Source organism: Trichosurus vulpecula, chromosome 2, assembly GCF_011100635.1.
Source record: "Trichosurus vulpecula isolate mTriVul1 chromosome 2, mTriVul1.pri, whole genome shotgun sequence".
Taxonomy (NCBI): Eukaryota; Metazoa; Chordata; class Mammalia; order Diprotodontia; family Phalangeridae; genus Trichosurus; species Trichosurus vulpecula.
This window is the reverse complement of record NC_050574.1, coordinates 7,479,024-7,495,040: the sequence shown is the minus strand read 5'-3', so window position 1 is coordinate 7,495,040 and position 16,017 is coordinate 7,479,024. Positions and strand designations below refer to the sequence as shown.

The following is a 16,017-nucleotide window of genomic DNA, read 5'->3' as shown; positions in this document are numbered from 1 at the left end:
AATGACTCATATTCTTAGATCTTACAAAGATCTTTGTATATTTTGTATATTTGAGACATGAGAAGTTTATCTGAGAAACTGCAAAGAAAATCACTTCCCTACCCCCCAATTTTCTACTCTCCTTTTGATTTGGGATTCATTGCTTTTATTTGTAAAAAAAAAAATTAATTTAACGTAATCAAAATTATCCACATCATACCACATTCTCTTCTGTGTCTCCTGTTTATTCATAAATTGCTCAACTGTCCAAAAGTCTATTAAGTAACATGTTCCATGATCTTCACATTTTCTTGTATGATCTTTCTTTAGATACAGCTCATGCATCCATTTTGACCTTATCTTTATAAACTGTAAAATGTTGGTCCCAATTTCTATAACACTTCTTTACAGCTGTCCCAACAATTTTCCTCAAATAACGAATTCTTATCCCTAAATCTTAAGTCTTTACACTTCTCAACTAGATGGTTACTCTATCTATTTGCTGCTGTAAATTGTACATGTACTCTGTTCCACTGATGTACTTTTCTATTTCTTAGCCAGTGCCAAAAAGTTTTGATAATTACTAACTTATACTACAGTTTAAGATCAGGTTTTGCAAAACCTCTTTCTTTTACATTATTTTCCCTAGTTCCTTTCATATTCTTCACCTTTTGTTCTTCCAACTGAATCCTTTTATTATTTTTTCTAATTCAGTAAAATAAGGTTTTGGTAATTTCATTGGGATGGCACTGAAAGTATAAATAAGTTTAGGTAATATTGGTATTTTATTGTACTGACCCTGCCTATCCATGAAATCTCTCGAATTATTCAAGTCTGCTTTGATTTGTATAATCTTTTTTTAATTTCTGTTCATGTAGTTGATGGGTTTGTTCTGGCAGGTGTACCCCAGGAACTGTATACTGTCTAGAGCATAAGTGGGGAACCTGTGGCCTCCAGGCAACATGTGGCCTTCTGGGTACTTGGGTGCTACCTTTTGACTGAGTATTAGTTTTCCATTACAAATCCTTATATTAAGGGGATTTGTTCTGTGATGTTTGCCTTCAGTGAAAGGGCTACACTTGAGGACCTAGATCTAGGGCCATATGTAGCCTCAAGGCCACAGATTTCCCATACCTTGTCGAGATTTATTTTAAATACAGAACCTCTTACTGTCTCTTATTGCAGGTTTTTCTTGGTGACATACAGGAATGCTAATGTTTTATGTCAGTTTACATTATGTCCTGCTACTTTGCTGAAAAAAAAAATGAGCTTCTTAGGAAGCTCATTTGTGGCTAGTTCAATTTCCTTTTCTAAGACAAGATGATTTACGTATTCTATTTTTTTTATCTGTTAATTCCATGACAATCAGGGTCCCCCACTGCCAGTCCTCCACTCCCATCTGCTTCCTCTGTCTCACTTCTTCCTTTCAGGACTTGTTAGTGTGTAATAACTTCTCCATTTTACTTCTCCCTACCCAATTTTGTTTTTTAGAATCAAGCCATCATACTCAGCTCAGCTTAAGCTTTTCTTTCAAACTACCCAAGTAATGATGACATGCTTAAGGGCACTGATAATATCTTCAGGTATAAAAAGTAAACAGTTTGACCTCACTGAGCCCCTTATAAGTGGTCTATAATGTTTACTTTATATTTCTCCTGCATCATCCATGTTCAATTTACCAGCAAGTTCTGCTCTCTTTCTCATAAATATCTGAATGTCTCTCACTTGTCCTTTTTTCCATTCAGGATCAGACGACTTATTTTTGTTCACAACCACAGCTCCCTTGCTCTATGAAATATAATGTCCCAAGCCTATAGTCTTTTCATGTAGAAGCTGCGAGGTCTTGTCCTATCTTGATGCTAGCTCCACAGTATTCACATCCTGTTTTTCTTGTTGCTTCTAGTATTTCCTACTTAACTTGGGAGCCTTGGAACTTGGCTATAATGCTACTGTAAGTTTGCATTTTGTTATCACTTTCAGGGGGTGAATGGTGAATTGTTTTCTATTTCTAGAAATGGAAATTTTACTTTAAAAATTGTTCTAGGGCAATTATCCTCACTAATGTTTTGAAACCTGGCTGCCCCATTTGTTTTTTCTAATGAGATGTTTCACATTCTCTTCTGCTTTTTCATTCTTTTGGTTTTTGGTATTTCTTGGAGTCTTATAATGTCATTAGCTTCCTCTTGCCCAATTCTATATTTTAAGAAGTTATTTTCCTTCTTAAGTTTTTGGAAAGGTTTTCCTAATTAGTTGACTTTCTTTTCATAATTTTCTTGATTTCCTGGACTGCTCTTACTTTTTCCTTCATTCTCTCATTTGATTTTTGAAGTCCTTTTTAAGTTCTTCCAAGAACTCTTATTTGGGCCCATGACCATTTGAAATTTTTCTTTAAAGTAGGAGTGGGTTTTTAACTCCACTTTCTTCCTCTGAGAATGAACCCAGATCTTTATCTCCAGCTACCTGAATGATGGTAGGTCATTTAACTGAAAGCCAAGACCAAAGAAGATGGAGAGTTAGTGCATACAGAAGATTGTGCTGTCATGTCAGTTTTTGAGGCTGAGATGGGACAGAGTATGAATCAGTTCTCTGCTGATTGTAAAAATTTTGACCCGGCAATGAACACCAAGAAAAGAAAGGAAATGGTCCTTACCCAGGGACAGCAGATTCTGGATATTCTCTAGCACGACCTCCTTGTAAAGCTCTTTTTGAGAACGGTCCAAGAGGCACCACTCCTCCTCAGTGAAGTCCACAACCACATCCTTGAATGTCACCAACTCCTAAACCATCAAAATCACATGATTTAGAGCTGAAAGAGATTGTAGAATTCATCTAGTCCAACCCTCATCAACTTAGAAGAGGAAACTGAAGCCCAGAGAAGGGATTTGCCTAAAACTCATATAACCTTCATGAGTGTCAGAGCCAGCATTGAAACCAGTCACTAAGAGCATGTTTCAACAATCTGCCTAGCAGCTTCTGTGGGGGTATAAGATTCACCCACAGACAGCACCCAGAAAGCTGCCAACTGCTCAGGTTCTTCTGATCTGCTTAAGCAAGGGAAGCAAAGTGAAGGGGTTGTCAAGCTTACTTTTAATTCAGCATTCAAATATTCTTCAGTTAGTTCAGGGGAAAAAGCCAGCACCCTGAACTTCAAAATAAAATGCAAACAAATTACAAACATCAACAGACTTTGTCTGATTCAAATCCTAACACAGTTACCAGAGTTCAACAAAGTTTCAGCATCCGGGTTTACAAGTTGGAGGGCTTCTTAGCTACAGCTGCCTGGAGCCTGCTCATCAACACCATCTCAGGTTCCCAAAAATCTACAAAATTTTCCTTTTCACTTGGTGTTCTGAGTCCTGACCCTTCACTGCACTGAATTTACTTATAGCGCTGATGCTCTAATGACTGTTCTTATATCAATGTGCTGAATGTCCCCCTCAGTACCTTCCTTCCCCCATCCCTTTGAGAAAACTCATAGGCTTACTTCCTATGCAGTTATTTTGCCTTAGAAGGCACAAAGGGCTTAGCAAATGTTGATTAACTACCTGACTAACCAAGCAGATAGTGTTTTCTTTGGACTGGCATAAGTAGTTATGCTAAAGACCTTTGTACCAGACCTTTCTAACTCTACCTCTAAATTCACATTTTATTCCTTCTACCTAAAAATTTTCCTTTTCCACTCTATGTCTCCTGATCTGATCTTACCCAAAACTTCTAAGTTTAGTTACACAGATCCAACCCAAAGGATGGTTCCCATACCCCAGGGGGCGAGTGTCTCTTCTATGGAACTGTGAGAGCTCACATGTGTGAGAGTTCACACATGTCCATCACCTACTCCTGGATCGTCACGCTCTTGAGGGGATAAATGAAGCACAGTTCACTGTCTGGCTGTATCCTGCACTCCCTTATTCTGGCTTTCTCTAGCAGATCCTCACAATTCTCACAAGAGGATTAAATGAAATAATACCTATGTGCTTCCTAGCACATAGGAGACAGCACAATCAGCCTCTTATCCTTTGCAGTGTTGTTATACCTTGGTTCTTTTCTTCCCTCTGACCCAGGGACACTGGCCTCCTGGATGATCCTTGACCAAGGCCCTGCATCCCCTGACCCTGTGTCTTCCCAATGGCTGTCTCTCATGCTCAGGTTGTCCTCCCCCTGCACCTGGGCCTCCTGGCTTCCTTCGTATCTCAGGTCACATCTTGCCTGAAAACAAGCTTTTCCTGACCCCTGAAAATTGTCAGAGCCTTCCCTTTCAGGGAGCCTCCCATCCATACTCTATAGAGCTTGTTTAGACACAGCTGCTGACTGACATGTTCCCTCCCTATTGGAGTGTAAGCTCATGGAGGACAGGGACTGTTTTTTTTTTTTTCAAACTTCCTTTGCATCCCCAGTAGGTTAGCACAGTGCTTGGCACAGAGGAGCCACTTTCTAAATGCTTATTAACTTGACCTAAGAAATGGGAAATGGGAGGGACTTAGACAGACATGGGAAGGCTTTTGTGGCCAGAGGCAGGAGGACCAGGAGGACAATTTCTGTTCTGCTGACAACACTGCAAAGGGCAACCTATATCTAACAGGATAAAGCTTCCTTGGATTCCTTCCTCTTGGATTCCAGGTTTGCTGATGCTGGTCAGGCCTGTGGATGGACTGTACTCATTTGGGATGAGGGTCTCTGGGTGCCAGGGGCCATTCTCTCTGGTTCTAGGCTTTGGTCTCTGCAAGCTGACTTGGGGAGGGAAAAGAATCTCAGAACTGGAGAGACACTGTTTTTGCCTTCTCTTCCCAGGGTGGATGCTGACCTGCCTAGAATGACAGAGGGTGAGTTCTCAGAAGGGTTACAGAGGCCCTGCTCTGCCCTCAGGGGAGAGACACTACCTCAGGAGGAGGGCAGCAGGGAGGGTCAGGCTTGGAAGTGACCTTGGTCTGAGCAGGAAGAGGACTTGCCACCCTCTCTAACTCCTTTCCATGGAGCTCATGCCCCTCCCCCATCTTCCTGAAGAGACCCAGAAGGCAGAAGGGGTTTGGGATCCCAGATGGGATGAGACCAGTCAGACCCTCAATGACTCCAGACCCAGAGCTCTGCCTCCACCTGATACTATGTGTGAGATATGTAGGTCAGGCAACTGTGATGAAATGGCAAAACTGGAGATGGCACAATAGGAAATTTGGGATGTAGCAGGAAGCCTGGCCAGAGAACAGGGGCAACCCCCTGAGGCAGGACTTAGAGAGAGGCCTGTTCTTGGCAAGCCTGGAGGACAGTCACCAAGAGGTCGGAGGGGGAAGATGAGGCCCAATGGAAAGGGAAGCCATCAAAAGTGGGGTGGGGGGATGGGCTCTTGTTCAGACCTGACACCTGTATATGCAGAGTGGGCTCCCTGAAGGCAGAGACATCTCAGCTCCAAGGGAAGAAGGCAGAGAGAAATCTCAGATCCAAGGCCTGCCTTGCCCTCCCCTCAGTCTGGTGAAATGACCCCTCTCTTCCCTCCTCTTCCCTTTGCTTCCAGGCTTCCAAACTTCCCCTCCCCCTCCCCCAAGGAAGAGAATTCCACCAGGGCCACCACTCACCTGGCTGGTCATCTCTGAGCTTGCCTCCTCCCCCACTGCTCCACCATCTCCCTCCCTCCCTTAGCCTGCTCTGAGACTCCCAACTCTTCTCAGCAGAATCTCCTGGTCTTCCAGCTTTGCCCCTGCTACAGTCATCTTCTTCCTCACAAGGACATGCCCAGCCTACCTCACTACTGGTTCTCCCACCCATGCCCCTCCTTCCTCAGGCTTCCCCTTCATCTCTGTAGCCTGGGCCCAGACTTGCCCACCCCCACTGAACTCTCCTCCAAACTGAAGACATTTACCACCTTGGCCCATCTCCATTCTTGACCTTCCACACCCCAATCCTAACACTGAGGGGGCATTTCCCCCTTTCTAGATTTTATTCCCTTGTTCCTATTTTCTATGAGATGTTCTCTCACTGGAAGACATCAGGGTCCTAATGAGCAACTGAGGTGAGGACATCAGGACACCTGCTCCTAGGGCACATATTACAGCTCACATTATAAACTTTCTGTACCCACTGTTGAAACTGCAAGTTTGTTAAAGGAAACAACAGGCTAGGTGATAGCAAAATTTCTATTACTTAGGCATTTATGCATTTATTCTGTTAAGCATAGCGAACAGACCTACATGTATGTAGCTGAGCCAGAGAAAGTCTGACTCACTTGTACAGAAGAATGGATAGGTTTTTACATTTTTAGAACAGTCATAATTCAGCATGTTTTTGTGTTACTCAATGTTATGATCCCCATGTATGTTTAACCATGATACAAGACAAAGATTTTCTTTAATGGAATAGGTTTGTAAATACAATAAGAGTGTTGACAAGGGTCAGTTAAAACTACAACCCAGCGTTTCTGTGTTTAATTTACCATTAACATTCCATAACATAGCATATGCCCGTAAAATATTAAGCAAGGTAGTTTCTTGGGATTATGGTCTCATCCTTTTATGGTTAACAGGGAAAAGAATGTTCTTAGGTCAGTGAGATCTGGCCTTGCTGATAGAGAAAAAGGTATTCTCTGAGCAAACTTCAGAGAACAAAGCCCAGGTCCAGGCTCTTCCAGCTGATCATTAATTCAGGCCCTGGACCCTACTGAAAGTTACAAAATGATATAAAATGGTATAAAATGTTCCTCACCACTTGTGTAAACCTGCATGTCTCCCTGTACAGCTAGGGGTTTGTCTGGTACCTGATTTAGCAACTGAAATCCATCCCCGGGAGGTCCCACTGTTTCCCTTTTGACCCCTCAAAACCCAGGTTCTAATGGGAAGGTAAGAGGTGCAGGAAGAAGAAAATGTTGGTCCTGGGGCACAAAGATAGCAGGAAATTAGGAAGGAGGCCAGAGAAGTGGGATTGCTGTGGGGGTAGGGAGAGCTTAATACCAGAGCACAGAATCCTTAATGATCTTTCTGGCATTTTTTCTTTTTTAACAGAAGTAAAGACAGTTCCCACAATGGAAGACCCTATCTTGCCAAGGGGAGTGTTGAGCAGGGAGGGACTCTATGGATCTGCTGGGGAATGGGGCCTTAGGGCAGAGATTGACAATCCAAATCCTGGTACTACAGCAGAGTAGGTATTGATCTTGGTATCTGTTAGCTGAGCTGGAAAGGAGAGGGAAAGTTTGGGGATAAAAATGAAGCAAAAAGAAGGAAGACAAAGAAAACTATAGAGATATATACTGTAAATCCCTCCCCAAACCATTTTGAATCACCTGAGAAAGGCCTAAAATCAGGATGGGAGGCAAAGCCTAGAAAGTGCCTCAGATCTGATAGATTGAGATATAATTACGATGTGGGTGTGCTTGAATGTGCTTAAATTAAAAACACTCAGGCACTCTTCCAACATAACCAAGAAGTACCCTGTGAATGGACTGCCCTTCACTCATAAATTTAGTCTCTAATTGGCTTGCACTGTCACGAATCTCTATGGATTGGGGGCTCCTCTCTTTCTTTGGTTTCCCAACTTGGCCAGAATTAGTGAGCTTTGAGACTCTGTACACAAACTGTGACATTCCCTTGACCTCCTGTTTCCTTGGTAATCAAATTATACACCAGAAAAAAAAGGTCAGTGGCTAGAACACAAAATACAGACAATGATAATGGCATATAGTCTTCCTTACATAAAACAAACTAACACAGGCAATGAACCTCAGGACACACAATCTTTTCCCATTGGTCTGAACTCCCTTCTCACAGGACATCACAGTCAGCTAATCAAAGCTGGGACAAGGACCATTGGCAGATGCACAGATACCCTGATGAGCAGAATGGCTTGGATTCAGGTCCCAGTGGAAGACTGAGTATCCTCCAATCTGTGCTTCAGTGATATAGAAACTCCTTCTGTCTTTAGAGATTCATGAGTGCTGATCCAGGCTTCCCCTAGGTTTGGGCTCCTACACTTTCTCCCCCTTCTAGAACCCTTCCTGGTGATTTGGTAGGTAGGCTGCTCTGGTCTGGAGGGAGGTGGGGCACAGTAGCAGCAAAACCTAAATGGGGGCAGGGAAGAGAGGGAAGGCTTGGGTTAGAGCCCATGTGCATCCCATATGGGGGTTAGATGAGCCCTGTAGGACAAAGGAGAGGCCCTCTGGGCATCAGATGAGAGGGACAGACAGTCCAACAAGCCAGAACTGCTGGTGAATGCTGCACCCACTGTCATACCCAAACTGAAGCCCACCATTAGAAGCCCACCATTAATCCCCTTTGAGCCCATCATTAATCCCCTTTATACTCTTGTCTTTGTCTCTGCCCTATACCCTGAAATGGCTTGAAACAGCTTAAGGCATAATTCTGGGTGTTGCCCAAGGCTAGTCCCTTGATCCCCCTCCCCTTTCCTTATGATTCAGCACTCTGTATATTCTCTCTACATCAGCATTATGTGCAAGGATCAGTTGCTAGGGTAAGGCATAAAGTTTATTTTAAGGAAAACCTTCTGGTTACCAAGTAGCCCCACACCCTGGGTTATGGTGCAGCTATTCTGCTGACCAAGCTAGGTCCCCCACTCCCCAGACCATAGCTCAAGTAAGGGTTGCTTTCTGGGGAATTCCACCTCATACCATCCACCCATTCTAGGAAATGGACCACCCTGTGTCACAGGAAGGTCGTGCCCCTGAGGGCCAAATTAGCTCTGAACCAATAAGCCCAACCAATGGCTGATCTTTGCTTCTGTACATCATTGCTTCCACTAGCAACCCTCCCTAACTATGTCATTGTGGTTTTTGCCTTTATAAGCCTGTAAGTCCCTCAATTTGGGACTGCCTGATTTGAGTGTACTTTGAGTATGTACTCCAGGTAGTCCCGCTTGGCCAATAAATCCACACTTAAATTTACCTTGGACCCAGTTCTCATCTCACTGTTATTTTCTACACAACACCATGAGGGATCTGAGGGGGTGTTTATAGATACATAGATAAATGGACAGAGTCATCAAAGAGAAGAGAAGTTATCTCATCTGGCAATCCCTAGAACTTTTGGAGCATTCCTCAGGTAATTCAGACTAGACCATAACTGCCCTTCATGTTTTGTGATGGGAATTTCTCAAACTCTCACATGTCCAGTGGGAAGACTTACTCATCTCTATCAATATAGAGTGCCCTCAATTAGGACAAGTCAGAAATTCTGTCCCCCATGACCTACAGACCCCAACTCTATTTCCATTCAGCTTCAGGGAGGCAAGTGAGATGGCTTGCTTTCTCTGGAGATAAAATTTCCTTGTCTAGCCCCTTCCCCTGCCCCATCTCCAGGAACTAAAACAAGGGATGGAACAGCAATGAGGCCTTGAAGACAGAAGGATGTCCTTCTTGGACCATCCTGGAAATGGGCACATGGGAGTGGATTCATCAGAACTCATTACTTCAGACCCCTCCAACCTCATTTAAACCAGAAACCCTATCGCCCAGAATTCCCAGGAATATTTGTCTGATGAGAATGGGAGGGGGGCGGGGTGTTGCTAAAGAAACTTCTATGAACTGGTTTCATTTCCTGACTCTGCAAAAGCTCCCAATTACAACTCATGTAAAGGGACTAGAAAGTTCTCTCCATGCTGGCCATTAAAGCTTCACAAATGGCCCCCTTCCCAGTCTGCTTCCTATTTCCCTCAAGATCCCCTGCCATCCATCTAGCAGCTGACTTCTACTGCTCACACATCATCCTCATCTCCCTGGGGAGAATGGAAGGTTTTTGAGGACAGTGACTATTGGGCTTTTTGTACCGTGTGTGTGTGTGTGTGTGTGTGTGTGTGTGTGTGTGTGTGTGTGTGTGTGTGTGTGTGTATGTGTGTGTGACAGAGAGAGACAGTGACAGAGAGTGAGAGTCTGTGAAAGGGAGGAAAGAGAATAGCTTGGAGATAAGAAGGATAAGGGAAGTGTTTCTAAGATGGGAGAGATGTGGACATTCATATTTTGAATTAAAACTTCAGGCAATTCAGTGCTGAAAACCACCATTTTGAGTTTTCTGGGCAGAGACACTGGAGTAGTTTGGCATTTCCTTCTCCAGCTCCTTTTGCAGATGAGGAAACTGAGGTAAACAGGGTTAAATGACTTGCCCAGGGTCTACCACTAGATTTGAACTCAGGAAGGTAAGTCTTCCACACCAGGGGCTCTATCCACTTCTCCATCAACATGGTCAGCTGAAAAGCAGACCTGAGTTCAAATTCCACCAAGACACTGTTATGTTTATTCTGAGGAAGTGACTTGACACTCCTCTATAATAGTATGGCCTCTGTCACAAACCAAGGCTTTTAAAAACCCTATGCCCAGTATCGATGGGATAGTATGTCATCTAATCCTACCCCCTAATTCCACTAATTGGAAAATGAGGCCATAATGATGGGGTTAAAGAAAAATGCTGATGGTAGGGAACCACAGATTTCTAGGAGTGCTCGATACCCCAAACACCTACACGCCGAGTCCTGCCGAATGAATTCAACTCAAGCCTTCTCCGCCAAGGAAAAAGACAAAGTTTATTAAAGATTTGCCATATTGGGTTGTCTTAAGAAATCTCATCTTTTGTAATACAAGCAGGCCAGATTCAATCTACTGAGCTAGATTGAATCTGAGCCCTCCATGGAGGCAAGGTGGATCTAATATCCAGAAAGACTGTGGGAGGGATTGAGGGGTGGTCAAGTAGTCTGGGGTGACTAGAGGAGGGGTTTAGGGAGGATCTTGAGGAGGAGTCTAAGGAGGATCTCCATGGGACTGGGGTGACTAGAGGTCAAGACTCCAGGAAACAAAGAGAATGAGATTTTGATAGGATTGAGGGTGGCAAGCAGCTGGGCTAGGTCAGGCAGAGATTTGGGCCTAGTGATAGGGAAAGCCTTATGGCCTTGGGTGAGAGAAGATCTAGTGGGAAGATTCAAGGAGAGTTCGAGGGGGTTCCCAGACACTATACCCTCATCAATAAGATTAAATACAAGTGTGCCGTAGACTTCTCCAACCTTCTTTGCTTATTCCCCCTTCCAGGCAGAGGCTCCACTTGATGAGGTTCAGATTGTGGGAACCCCCTTCAACCCCAAAAGAATTTGGGTCCCATTCATTTAAGGGGGGAATGAGTGAGGTTTAGACTGTGGGAACCTCCTTGAACCCCACCCTGAATCTTCCCACTTGATCTGGCTTTTCATGCTCCAATAGCCTAGCCTAGCCTTCCATTGTCTGGCTACCTCTGGATTGCCTTCTTGCTGCTTCCCATCCTTGATCCTGATCAAAATATCTATACCCTAGCCCTCTACTGTTGTCCTCTCCAAGTAGTCTTCAGCTATTTCCCACCCTGGAGTCTGACCTCACTCCAATCTGCTCTAAACCCCTCCTCTAGTCATCCCAGACTAATCAAGACCACCCCTCAATCCCTCCCACAATCTTTCTGTATAGAAGATCCATCTTGCCTCCATGAAGGTGCCAGATCAAGTGGAAAGATTCAGGGTGGGGTTCAATGGGGTTTCCACAGTCTAAACTTCATCATTCCCACCTCAAATGAATGAGATCCTAATTCTTTTAGGGTTCAAGGGGGTTCCCACAGTCTAAACCTCATCACACTTACTGGCCTTTCTGCCCCTTCCCCACTCTCAGACAAACAGAAGTCTATCCCCAAGTTCTGCTGCCTCCAGCCTGGAAGGCTCTCTCCTCCTTCCCTCAGCATCAGGATCCCTCAAGATGGCAGTCAAATTCAAATCCTCCCTTCTGCAAGTCTTCCCTGGTTTTCTTACTCTCTCCATGGCTGCTAGTGTCTTCCTCTCAGAGATTACCTTCCAAGTGTGGACCATTTTATACCATTTTATATTATTTTTGTAATTTCAATAAGACTCAGAGTCTGAACTGATTAACCAGAAGAAAAGCCTGATCCTAACAGTCTCTTTGTTCTCTGAGTAAACTCAGAATACCTCTATCTTATGTCAACAAGCCCAGATGGGACTGATTTAAAAGCATTCATTTCTTCTTCTGTCCATGGCCATTAAGGATGAGACCTTTAGCCCTGAGGAACTATCTTGAATCATGTGACTTTTTCTAATCTTAATATTTCATGGACATATACTATGCTATGGAATGTTAATGGCAAATTAAACACAGAGATACTGGGTTGTAATTCCAGTTGACACTTTGTCTATTGTCCATTCCATTAAGGAAAAATCCTCTTTATCATGGTTAAACATACATGGGGATCATAAAAGTGAAGTAACACAGGCTTGCTGAGTCTGCTAAAAATAACGTATATAAGTTTTCTCATTTCTTTGTTCAGACAGTAGGAACTTATGCTCTGACTCCTTGTACGTACAAGTAAGCTATTTCCGCTCTGATTTAAGGGAAAATAATAAACAATATGAATTTTTCTATCACCTAGCTTCTTTGCCTCCTTTAACCAATTTTCAGGATTAACACAAGCATCTCTTCCTCCACAGGCTTCATCTAAGGAATTCTTCACTTGTTATGAATGGAGTGCCATTATCAATGTCAGGAAGACCAAGGTCCAAGCCCTGCCTCAGACCAGGCATTCAGCAAGTCACTGAGAAGAGATTAATGACCTGGAATATTTCAAAGATTCAGGCCAGCTCTGATATTCAGAGATCTGGGATTATCTCCTAGGAGAAAGGGCACACCACCCCCAGAGATCTCCCAAAATTGATAGGCTATCTGGCAACTCCCACTTCTTTCCATTAGAGGGTAAACTCCCCAAGGACAAGGACTGCTTTTGTTTTTCTATCTCCAGGAATTAATTGGCAGAGACTAGAACTTTGTAAGAGATATGAAATGAGAAAGAAATCCCTGGGACTACTGACCAGACAGAAAAGGAAAAACTCTGGGCTGGGGGGGGTGGGAACTAGAAGAGAGTGTGGGATTTGGGGGGGACAGATTCTGTGCAGAACCATCAGCATTGCATTGTCCTAGCAGATCCCCAACAAAGACTAGAAGAGAAAATGGAGGAGTTATTTGTATTTTACAGATGAAAACAAAGAGACCTAAGGGGATCTGGGCTTTAAAGACTTGGAAAAACTACGGTGAATGCTGGGGGAGCCCAAGGAATAGCTGGCAGGGGGAGTCTCAAAGGCAGGAGCACCAAGCCCCTCCTGGTCTATCCAAGATTAAGAAGTGGGCGGGGGAAGGGGGATGGGTGAGAGGGACAGGAATGAAGGGCCAGAAAAATGGGGGAGGGAAAGGGGAATTCCAGAATCCAGGAGTGGGGGTGAGGGAAATGAAACAATAATAAATGTTAATCCAAGTGAATGGAGGAAAGGTCTAAGGTAGGAGAAGGAGAGATAACCCAGCCCCCACACTCCCATTCCATCTGCAGTCTGGGGCTCAGCAATCAAAGGGAGTGGGATTTTCAGGAAACGGTTTCCAAAGGCCAGAGCCTGTCATCACATAAGCTAATGGGGGCAGATCTGAGCTCTGGTCCTAGAGTCCATAGCACTTACTGCAAATCCTAGCATATATTAATGAAGAGCTGAATAAATGACTATTCACTCAGTCATTAGGAGAGGTAAGAGGAATTGAGAAGCAAGTTCCAGGTCCCCAGTAAGGGGTAGCCACAGATTCCCTGGTTCTGGGGACCCCAGTCCTTGCCCACTGGGCACTTAGAAGTAAAGCTGAGCTGGGGCAGAGAAGGATCACAACACCAAGGTTCCAAGGTTCTTACACAAAGGAGCAACCTTACAGATCACCAACTTCCATGCCCCCCTCAGCCAACAAGCCTGGACAGGCCAATCAGTCAATAAATATTAATTAAGCACCTACTGTGTGGTGTCTGTAGTCAGGAAGACCTAAGTTGATATTCCCACCTCAGACACAAGCTGCATGACCCTGCGTAAGTCACTTAACAACAATAAGGACCCTGGTAAGTAACTTAACCCTATTTGACTCAGTTTCTTCTCTATAAAAAGGAGATAGAGGAACTAGCAAACCACTCTATTATTTTTCAAAATTTTTTCAGATTATTTGAACCCCAATAATATCCAAAGCATCCGAACTGCGTTGTTCTACTCTAAAAATGCCCTTTTCTGTGTCAGCAAATTCAAAGACCAGATAAAATTGAAAAGGGGTATCTTTCCTGTTGGTGACAGTATGTCTGCAACTAGAACAGTGGGATTTCTCTTATCTTGATATTCTAGGGACATTTGCATCTTGGGATCACAATCTCTAAGTGACACTACCTTGTCAATTGACTCATTCAAATAAGAACTACCTTTCTTATGATATGGAGACCACAAACTGGAGTTGGGATTGTTACTTAAACCTTGCCTTTCTTCTTTCAGTCAATCAGAAGTTTGCTTCTGACTCCATGATCATGTATCTGCTAGCTTTAAGGAAATAAACGGTATGAATTACATATCACCTAGCTTGCTGGCCTCCTTTAACCAAACTTTCAGGTCAACGCTTTTTTCCAAGAAGTCCCCAAAAGGAGTGCCAAAAAGTCAAGACACAACTGAAAACTGCTAAAACTGCAACCCAAAAGCATCTGTACAGTGCCAGGCATTGTGTTAAGGCCAACAAGGTTTCTTGGAGCAATTTTCAAACATAGACCAGTGCGAGGAGGAGGGTATTTTATGTTTGTTCACTATGGGAGAATGACTAGGAGGCCACAGACTGTCTGTGACAGATGGGCAGAACACAGAGGAATGGAGAATGAAAAGACTCCACAGGAAATCTAATTATCCTGGGAAAATTGGAGCAGGGGAGAATGTTGGTAGGGCATGAGGATTCATTCAGGTCCCAAAAATGTGATTGAAGCATTCACCCAATTGACCCTGGGCCCCAGCATGGGCTGGGGTGCTGTCCAAGGTAGGAGAGTAGCAGGGAACCAGGAAACTGAGGGGGGACAGAGATGGTTTCACAAGCTGGAGTCCACTTTTCAAGTGGCCAGCTCACAAAGGACCCTGGGCTAGAGCCAGGAGGGGCCTCAGAGCTCCAGGTCTTCATTTTGCCATGGAGGATGAAGGCTCAGAGCCCTCAGTGACTTTCTGAGGGTCACAGATTTACAGGCAGTATGGAGTTCCAAGATCATTTTCTGATGTCCTTTCAACTCTAAACATCCCTGAGTTTTTTGTTAGTTTGTTTTCTGAGCTGATTTCCAGGTCACAGGAATGCATGTTTTTTGAAACCTAAATGGGGCTGAGTTTGAGGTCACCAAGCCCAGCCCCCTCATTTTACAGAGGAGACCACTGAGGCTCAATGATTTAGCAGCCCAGGCTAAGTGGGGAGAGCCTAGAGTCCGTTAGATAGGAGTTAAGAATCCTCCCTGTGCCCTGTCCTGGCTACGAGTCTGGGAACATCACTGCCCTTCTCAGCCTCAGTTCCCTCATCTATGAAATGGGGATAACAGCCCCTACCTGGCAGGGCTGTTGTGAGGATCAAAGAGATCACACATGTAAAGTATTGCATGACTACTAGCGGGACCTGGGGCAGCTGGATTCAAACCCAGGTCCTGATCCTCTATGCAGTCCATGACTGTGATGTGTCATCCTGGGACCTAGTGCCAAGTGAGTTCTGGATGCCAGCTTGCTAAAGAACTGCCCTTTCGAATAGAATTCTTTATCTCTTGGGGCAGGGACAGTTCTATGTTCAATTTCAGCAGGAAGAAACTCTGGAGGAGGAGACCTTTGCCCCTTACCCCAAGATTTTGAGCCTTGTTCATTCCAGGGGGAATGATGACATTGTTTTATATGCTTATCTTGTGTGATCCTTGTTATATTGTTGTGTAAAGTTCTGTTGACAGTTGTTATTCCAAAATTTCCATTGCCCTATGTAATGGATAAGAAAGATCTTGGGGCCTAATTAATAGCAATTTGTATTTGAAGATCTTTCCCACCCATTAACAGGCCATATGACCTCCTTATATCACAGGAAAACCTACGTCACATGTGGTGGGAGGAGCTTGCTGAAAGGAAAAGGAAGCTATGTCACAGGAAATGCTAAGAGAGAGCTGTAATGGCTGTTAATGGCCATTGTGATAGCGGAAGCTAAGGTAACAAAAGTTAACCTCTGATAGCTGAACAGACTGTGAC

General features: G+C 44.0%; 1 protein-coding gene across 1 annotated transcript in view; it reads right to left on the bottom strand.

Moving 5' to 3' along the window:
- LOC118836178 (zinc finger protein 665-like) overlaps positions 1-16,017 on the bottom strand; it is a 91,927-nt gene that overhangs the window by 74,761 nt on the left and 1,149 nt on the right. Inside the window, exon 2 of the mRNA XM_036743539.1 lies at positions 2,630-2,756. The gene's annotated coding sequence lies outside the window, so the exon portion shown is untranslated. The remainder of the gene's footprint in view (positions 1-2,629; positions 2,757-16,017) is intronic.